Source organism: Camellia sinensis, chromosome 5, assembly GCF_055761805.1.
Source record: "Camellia sinensis isolate YWXY chromosome 5, ASM5576180v1, whole genome shotgun sequence".
Lineage (NCBI taxonomy): Eukaryota > Viridiplantae > Streptophyta > Magnoliopsida > Ericales > Theaceae > Camellia > Camellia sinensis.
This window is the reverse complement of record NC_138965.1, coordinates 38,757,582-38,766,226: the sequence shown is the minus strand read 5'-3', so window position 1 is coordinate 38,766,226 and position 8,645 is coordinate 38,757,582.

Here is an 8,645-nt window from a genome sequence, read left to right as displayed (position 1 = left end):
GATAAAAATTGTCAGGCTAGAGAAAGCGCTAAAAAAATCCCATGGCTTCAATTCCATTCCAGATATTGAAGACGTGTACACTGAGGCTTTAGTTAGACTACCCGAGAAGTTTAAAAAGCCCCACGTTGATAGATTTGATGGAAGTTGGGATCCGATTGTATATGTCCGCCTGTTTTCAGATGTTCTAAGGCCAATGGGTCTTTCTCGTGCTCAGAAACTGTCATTCTTTGGGAGAACTCTGTCTGATGTAGCGGTCATCTGGTATGCAAAACTAGAGGATTCTATGAAACAGAACTGGGAGGAACTGTCTGAGGGGTTTCTTAACCAGTATTCATATAACACTCCGATCGAGGTAACCATCAATGAGTTAGAGGCAACTACCCAGAACCCTAAAGAATCTTTTATTGACTTTGTTGCCAGATGGAGAGCAAAAGCGGCCCGGATGACAACCAGACCTTCTCAAAGGAAGCCAGTCAGGCTAGTGGTCCACAATCTCGAGCCTGATATGCTACAAAGGATGATAGTGACTCCGTTGTCTACATTTGCTTCACTACACGAGTTGGGGGTCCAAATTGAAGGTGCATTCAAGAAGGGGATTATTCAAAGAACTAGTGAACCTGCAAAAAGGCCATTCACTCGGAGTACCAATGTTGGTACTAGCACTATTCTGCGGTCTGCAGATGTCAGTACCGTGGCTACATCATCGGCCAAGATGGACGATCCCTTTGCTGCTGCTACAAAGTCATAAACCGCACAAAATGGTCAACCTTGGAACCGAAGAACTTTTACCCCTCTTCATATGAGTCCAACCCGTGCCCTCAAGATGTTCCTGGAAAAAGGGCATCTCAAGCTTCTCGATCCACAACCTCTCCCAGACCCACTTCCAGCTAGACATGACCCAACTCAATATTGTTCTTTCCACCAACAACATGGCCATCCTACTGACTCATGTCTTCGTCTACGTCATGAGATCCAGAATCTCATTGACAACAAAGTCATCGCCCCTCCTAAACCAAATGTGACAACCAATCCACTCCCGCACACAACCAAGTTCCTCCCCCCAGAAATATTAACCATATCCAAACACTACCGCCTACCTTCAACCCCAGCACATATATTACCTCATCCCACCTACCAAAACCAGATGTGGTTATTCCAGAAGGCACGGATATGTGCATGATGGGCATAACCCCACAAATCCAACCCAAGAATGTGATGGTAGAAAAAGAGAAAGAGGAGAGTGCATTATTGAAAAGGTTATCTGAAACCTGTATCATAGAAAAGGGGCTTCACTTGCAGAGGAGTATGACCCTAACTTTTACATTGTGGCCATTGATTAGCCAAAACCAGTGGTCATATTGCCAGATGCTCTTAGTGTCAATGCTATCGGAGAAGGTCAGGTAGAACAACATCAGAATGATTGGCCTAAACAAGGCCTAAATGACTTGGCTGAACTAGAAGAAGACCTAGCCCAGATGGAAGAAGACCTAGCCACTCTCTACTTCTTTGATGAAGAGGATACAAGCAGTGTCCAGATAGGCTGGTAGGATTCAAATCAGCAAGAAACAAACAATGGTTGGTTAAGTGACAAAAAATCAGATAAGGCAAAATAGACAAGAGAGACCAAGCAGGAAAAGGCCGAGGCTACATCCTTGATTAACATAGAACAAGTGTTGGAACAATTCCAGTAGGAAAGAATGGAAGAACTCCAGAGGAAGATGGCCTCAGAGCGAGGAAGGGACAGCAAAACAATGCCATTCTAGAATGCAGAAACCAAAACCATAGTGAAAAAGGAATGGCATGCTGTTCATGAGAGGCGTGATGTGAACATGCTCCAGGTAGATTCTGATAAAAACCTGGCCATGACTATAGGGGAGTGGTGGCAAGATAATGATTTAAGTCATGCATACACAGACGAAGGATGGAAATCTGATACCCCCGACAATATGTAGTATACAGACAAGATCAATCACATGACCCGGAGTGGTCGATATTTCAAACCTACAGCTGTAGATCAACTAGAATCCTTCAACAAAGAGGTCGAAAAATTAAAAGAGAAGGATTATGAAGGAAACCTGGTCTTGAAGCAACTCAAGAAGATTCAGGCAGATATATCAATCTGGGGATTGATAATGGCTTCCCAGGAGCATAGGCAAGCACTGCTAGAGGCAATGAATCAAACCAAACTACATATTGACACTACCGCTGATCAACTAGTGTCGTTAGTCACATCCTGAGATGTTACCCCAATGATATATTTCACGGATAAAGAGCTACCACCTGAGGGTGCCAACCACAACCGACCCTTGTATATGACTCCAGAGAGCCAAAAAAAGTGGATTTCGGCGGTGTTAGTGGATACTGGATCAGCAATTAATGTGTACCCGGTATGGACTACTTATGCCATAGGTTTGAGACCTGTTAACTTCATGTCCACAACCTAATCTGTCCAAGCTTATGAAAATACAAGTCGGGATGTTATGGGAACATTCAAAAGCCATATCCTAATCGGCCCGTCTGAACATGAGGTAGAATTCCATGTAATGGATGTAACAGCAACTTTTAATCTACTATTAGGAAGGCTTTGGCTGCATCAGATAAATGTTATGTCATCAACAGTTCATCAGTTGGCGAAATACCCTTTTAAAGGTGGAATTGCTACTGTGTACGATAATTCTGTGATCCGTCCACCCCAAGAGACTGCCACTCCAGTGTTGGAAATCATGCATGGGAAAAAAGATGTATTCATCTCTGGCTTCTCGCTAACAAAAGCTTGGGTAGTCCAATCAATCATGGCAGAAGATGACGGAACTTATATGAGTGCTCAATCCATCTATATGATGAACAAACAGGGACATATGCCTAGATCAGGACTGGGCAGGAGTGGCAGGCAAGGAGGTACTGTTGCTAAGGAGCTAATTCATAACCCCCATGCTTTTGGGCTGGGATACAAACCTACTGCGAAAGATTGGCAAAGGAAGGGAGCTGAGTTGAGAGAAAGAATTAAAGCAAAAAAGGCTACGAAACAGTATGAGTTAGTCCACAAGCCAATACGAGGAACCTTGAACGGACGCTTTATCCACCAAGGGGAAGATTTCCCCTTTTGTGGATTTCCAAAGCCTTGGTTTGACCGGGAGACAAAGACAATGTATCCTGGGTTCGAGATCTTTTTCGGGCACCAGTTACCAGAAAAAGAAGATGAGCAGATGGACCTGAACATTAATATAGATCAAGGCATGGCGGCAAATATGGATGTTGAAGAAGAAGAGCTGTTGGGAAAAACACTGACTGACCTACTAACGAATTTTACTGTTGGAACTGAGTCTGACAACTTGGGGGATAGTTTTACTATCTCAATGATCGGGGATAAACCAACTGTGAATTTCACTAATCTTATTGTGGATGCATCTAAGGCTCCGCACCTAGTTTGGAAATTTAACAAGGGGATCATCATCAGCAGTTCTGAATCAGATAACGAGTCTGAATCTGATTTCACTGAATCTGTAGAGTCGGAGTCAGATTCAAATTCTTCTAAGTCTGGTACCTCCCGGGGTGGTAACCCGAATACCAAAGTCATGTCAAAGTCATCTTTTAGTTTTTCTTTTGAGTCAACTGTAACCGAGGACCCAGACTTCACTAATGGAAATGTTGTAGATTTCGCTTACTTCTCTGTGCCTTTAGTTTGCTGCGCTAATCTTGATTTTCAAAATTTTGACTTAAACGAAGAGGAAGAAATTCCTCGGGCTTTGAAAATTTTGGTTGACCAAGAGGAGGAAAGGCGTGTTAAGCCCTGCACAGATGAAGTTATTACAATTAATGTGGGTACTGAGGAGGATCCCCATTTGGTCCAGACTGGATCCACGTTGTCTTCAGAGGAACGCGAGAGTTTAATCGCTTTATTAAAAAAATTCAAAAATGTTTTCGTGTGGTCTTACAAAGATATGCCTGGAATTGATCCTGAGGTTGTACAACACCGGATCCCTCTTAACCCTGAAGCCCGACCAGTCAAACAGAAACTGCGTAGAGTTCGCCCAGATTAGGCATTGACGATTAAAGAGGAGGTCACCAAACAGATTGATGCGGGTTTCTTGATAGTATCTGAGTACCCGACTTGGTTGGCTAATATCGTTCCAGTTCCAAAGAAGGATGGAAAAATCAGAGTCTGAGTCGACTTCCGAGATCTAAATAGAGCTAGTCCGAAAGATGACTTTCCATTACCCCACATTGATGAACTGGTAGACTTTACTGCTGGCCATGCTTTACTTTCATTTATGGATGGGTTTTCTGGGTATAATTAGATTTCAATGGCACCAGAGGACAGAGACAAAACTGCTTTCACCACGCCGTGGGGTACCTACTGCTATAGAGTTATGCCTTTTGGATTGAAAAATGTCAGGGCTACATATCAGAGGGCTGCGACCACCATCTTGCACGACATGATCCACAAGGAGGTTAAGGTGTATGTTGATGATATGATTGTCAAGTCTAAAGAGCGAGAAGGCCAGTACACCGCATTGGAAAAATTCTTTGAGCGGATCAGGTAGTACAGATTGAGGTTGAACCCACATGAATGCACCTTTGGGGTAACTACGGAAAAAATGTTTGGATTTTTGACACAGAGGGGAATTGAAGTAGATCCCTCCAAAATCAAGGCCATTGTAGAATGCCACCGCCATGGACTGAAAAGGAGGTACGCGATTTTCTAGGCAAAGTGCAATTCATAAGATGGTTTATCTCAAAATTAACATTGACTTGTGAACCACTGTTTGGTCTATTGAAGAAAGGAAAAAAGTTCCAATGCGATGATCGATGTCAGTTCACCTTTGTAGACACCCCATTTTTGACCGACCTCAAGACTTAGACGTCATCGTCTGTGCACTCGATGATTGTACTTGTTTGTGCTCGTTTTGAGTGCCTAAAGTTCTCGGCGAAATGCCTTGTCTTTGAGCCTCTAAACCCTCTTTGTTTTGTGCTTGTTTTTGGACCAAACCTTGTTGCCTCTTGCTTGGAGGGGGGAAGGGCCTTGTCGGCCACTTTTGGCCCTTGTCGGCTACTTGAAGTGGTCGGTCAGCTAGGAGAGGTGGCCGACGGCCATTTTTCTCCTTTTTCAGATATTTATTTGCTAGTTGTGCCAGCTATTGAGCACTGATGCTCATCTCCATACACATGTATGGAGGGATGAATGCAAGCTTTTGGCTTGCATTTCTATATAATGGGGGGTCTCTCCCCCATTTGAGGGGTTAGAAAATTTTGTGAGCAAATTTCCTCTCTCTGTCTCTAGAATCCTCTCTCTCTCCCTATTTTGTGCTTGAAAGTGAGAATTCTCTACACATTTGCACTAAGCCCCTTGACCAAACATCTTCATCTTGGAGCTGAGGTTCTTTGAGGCTTAGTTTGAGTTCTTAAGGCTGGTTTTGGCTCAGAATTGTGGCTGTTTAGTGCTGTGCATCAAAGGTATAAAGCATACCTCATTTAAGCTTTGTTTTAATCAATTGCTTGGCCATCTTTTTGCACTGTTTTGACCTGGTTTTTCAACCATAAAAAACTATGTTTTAAAGGTTTCAAAATGGTGGTTTAAGTCTTGTTGAGTTAGGGGGTTGCCTCCTTTTTTTGCTTTTTGCTTGTGAAGCCTTTTGTGCCATCTTTCAAAGCTTTTTGAAAAAACTTTCTAGGCTCCTTTAACCACTGAATTCTAGGGGAATTTTAGTGGTAAAAACTTGGTTTTGTGGCCTAAAATAGGAGGGGGTGGCCTCCCCTCCTAGTGTCTTGTTTGCAAGTGTAGATAGCGTAATATGTGAGCATGTTTTTCTACCTTTTTGTGACTTGATCTCAGCATGTTTTAGGCTCTAATTTGGCATGATTTAACTCTGTTTTGAGCTATCTTGGTCATATGAGCCTTGTCTTGCATGGTTGTAGTGCAAATGCCTTCACTAGCTTAGTATTTTAAGGCCTCTAACATGTTTTGTTTGAGATGATTGCATGTTGTAATGGCATTTTACATGTGATTTCAGTGTATATAGCTCTATCACACTCTCACTTATTTCACTCTTTCATTGCTTTTGAGAGTTGTGTCTTGAGCCTTGTTTGCGAGCTAACATACGAGCATGTTTTTCTAGCCTTTTATGCTTCAATCTCAGCATGCTTTAGCCACTGTTTTGGCATGTTTTAACTCTGTCCAGAGCTGGTTTGGTCAGTTGAGCTTTGTATTGCATGCCTCTAGTGTAGTGCTCTTCACTAGTTTAGTGTTTTTGGCTTTTAAGCATGTGTTGCATGGTTGCTTGCATGATTTGGTATCATTTTGCATGTGATTTTAGCACTGAAATATCTGCCACCTCCCTCATTTCTTCACTTTTTCATTTTCTTTGAGGTTGGTTAGCCTTAAGGTTGTGTTTAAGCTTGAGATTGAGACTTGTGCTTAATGGTTTTAATCCTCTTTTGAGGGTTTCTACTAACCAACGGCATGATCTCTCTCATGTCTTAAATCATCCTTTTGTTGACCCCTCTCTCGTTAGAGGACAACCACCTTGGACTTAACCGATTAAAGAATGATTTGGTAATATAAAATGTGTAAACAAAACATAACAAGCAAAAATTTAGTAAGCTAAGCATGTTGTGTTGCATTGCGTGTGTTTGGATCGAATGTTAATCCAAACACAAGAAATGGGGGATGTTTCATACTCAAAGTGATGAAATGTGTCACGTTTCTTGGTTGCCATCACCCTTGATCATGCATGATAAGGTGGTGGTCCTTTGAGTCTCATTTGTGCATTCATTGACTTTGTACAAGCTTGACTCTTTGGCCATCATGCATTGAAAATGCTTGATTGGTGGCTTGAGAGCCAAATGCCATACTCCTTTGAGCTTGAGAAATGATAAGGAGAGTGGCAGTACACACATTCCTTGAAAAATGCATTGCTTTGCCTCTGTTGCTCTCTGTTGTAGCAAAAACAGTAGTATGGAAAAAGGGGTGGCCGACCTACCACTTGGGGTGGCCGACCTTCCACTTGAGGTAGCCGACCGGCCACTTAAACTAGTCGACGGCCAGTTAAGGTGGCCGACAGCCACCTTTTGTGGTCGACCGGCCACCAGTCAATTTTTGTGCAAAAATGTTCCTGTGTTGGAACAGAAGCAGTCTGGAAGTTGGTGCAATGTTCAGAGTTCAAATGAGTGCAAACAGAGGCAGCCAACGGCAAGATGATGGATTTTCGGGAGGAAGCCAACCGAGCATGCATATTTCCCTCGCCCTCGAGGCCACTTAATTGCTTTACTAGTTAGTTAGCATAGCTAATCATTCAATTCGTTTTGTAATATTTTAATTAGCTTAGCATAGCTAGACATTCAATTGTGTTGTAATAATTAGTTAACTAGAATAGTTATTTAGTTTTGGTTTGTAATAATTAGCTTAGCCCAGTGTAGCTTAGCTTATTCATTCGGATCCTCCTTCGAGAGGGTGCAATGTTATAATATGTGTGCGTGCGTGTGTGCATGTCTTTCAATCCCACGTCTTTCTCGCTTTTATTTATCCACTTTCGATGGTTAGATTAGGGACATTTTCAATTAGCATACCTTATGCTCACATGTTTGTATCCATTCATTTGTCTTGCATGCACCGAGGCTCGGCGCATCATTCAAACTGCATTGTATTTCAATACTTATTGAATACGTGTTTCAAAGCATGTTATCAAATTGAATCATATTCCATGATTAAGTAGCCGAGCCTATTTAGTCGCATTATTACATGTGTTGCATTAGGCATCTTAACATAGTTAGGATCATGCATATTTCTAACTAGCTTTTGTTTTGGTTTGGAATACACTATAAGTTTTACGCTTTAGCATACTTGCATGAGTGTGAGTGTTGCCATGATAGCATGCTTGCCATGAGGCTATTCGGTTAAATGCTTAACTGCATGAATGCCTGTGGATGAAGGCTTTATTACTTGAATTGGAACAATTCAACGAATGCGAGTTTTAAGCCCACTTTGTGAAGTGGAAACTCATGTTTTAAGCCCACTTGAGGGTGGCAAACTCAAACCATTTTCGAAAACAACTCTTGCAATTTAGTCTATACTTACTTGCGCGCGCGTCACGTAGTAAAGTTAGCTAATAACCGGAATAAGAACACATGTGTTTATAAAACAACATATCATGCTTAGTAGAGGCCGATCATTTGATCGGGCGAGCGGAGGTGCTCATTTCATGACCTTCCCCCCTCGTATCCAATTTCCCAAGCCGAGGCAACTTTGATGATGACGGACACGTGGCCTTTGGCACGAGTTAGGGTTTCCTAAATTTTCCCAAAATAAAATATTTAGGTGGCGACTCTGTAATCTGGCAAAGCAATCCAGTTTCGGCATTATTTGACTCAAAATCTGATTTTCCAAAATGACTTGCCGGAGTGGACTCTTTGGTATTTATCAGTTTCACATTGCACTTTGTGAAATTAGATCCAGAACCGTGAAAAGAGTTTGAACTGTAGGACTAATTCGAGCTCTCCGAAAGGGGGGCGCGAAGAAAGTCAAGCTACAGCCTTTGAACAGGTCAAGCAGTACCTTCAGAATCCACCTGCATTGTCGCCACCAGAACCAAAGAAACCACTGATCTTGTATTTGTAAGTGACAGATTCGACCATGGGGTGCATGCTAG